Source organism: Egretta garzetta, unplaced genomic scaffold (genome assembly GCF_000687185.1).
Source record: "Egretta garzetta isolate BGI_Z169 unplaced genomic scaffold, ASM68718v1 scaffold454, whole genome shotgun sequence".
Taxonomy (NCBI): Eukaryota; Metazoa; Chordata; class Aves; order Pelecaniformes; family Ardeidae; genus Egretta; species Egretta garzetta.
The window spans coordinates 1384697-1385789 of NW_009259429.1; positions in this window are offsets into that span (position 1 = coordinate 1384697).

Consider the following 1093-nt stretch of genomic DNA (forward strand, 5'->3'; position numbering starts at 1 on the left):
GGGGCCTCATCCGACACGCCGCGCCGCCAGGACAGCCTGTCCACGCGTGACGTGCAGCGGCAGGGCCCCACCGTAAATAACTCCCATTCCCCGGCTGAACTGCCTGTACCCGAAAACACTTTGCTTTGCATTGTTTCTAATAATGAATTTTAAAAAGTCTCTTTTAAGCTCCTCACTTTTTGAGGGGCTAAGAGGGGAGCGAGCATGGGGCCTGCCGGAGGTAATACCGGAGGTGAAGCCAGTGCGCGGCTGCGTGGGAGAAACAACTTGTCCTGCCCCAGAGCGGGGAGAAGCAGGAAGGCCATAAACTGGGGTTCACGCTGCCTTCTGCCTGCCCACCCCTCAAAACCGAGCACTCGATGAACCTCGGCCTGGGTGCTTTAGCATCGCCTGGGTGCAGCACCCATAGCAGGAACACCTACCGGCCGCAGGGCGCTGGCGGCAGCGTTGCCAGCAGGCGTCAGGGCAGCAGAAGGGTCTCACGGCCGTGGAGGACAGGCCGTGGAGTCATCTAGCATCTCTCCTGCATGACCTGCGGGGAAAGCAGTGCCAAAGATCACAGGGCATGTTGTTGCACAGTTGCGTGTTTACGTAATCTCTTTGCAATGAAATATCTGCCCATCTTTCCTAGTTTACCGGTTTGCTTGACCACTCGTCTCCATTTTGTCTTCGCCTGGTAGGAGGATGTCGGCGGCCCGGGGATCTCAGTTCCCCTTGCGTGCCGCAGCCCGTGGGGCGAACCTGGAGGGTTTCTCAGTGAGGAAGCTGGCCCCCGCCTGCGTCCCTCCGCCTGCCTGTCGTGCTTCATACGCAGGACCCGCACTTCTGTTTTCGCAGCTCCAGTTCGCAGGGGGGGTGTTCTTTTTTAGTGAAGAAACACACCACGACCCTGCACTCCCAGACTGGAATTCGGCCTGCCCATGACACGCAACTGGGGGATCCTATTTAATCGACTTCCCTGCGCCCCCAACACCCTTCTGGGGAGCAGCTGCTTCGGGGGGCGCAGGGAAAGCACTGGGGGGAGCGGAACCCGTCCCTGCCCCTTCTCCTCCCCGGGACGGTGCCAACGTTTTGCCTCCAAGCATTTGTGCCC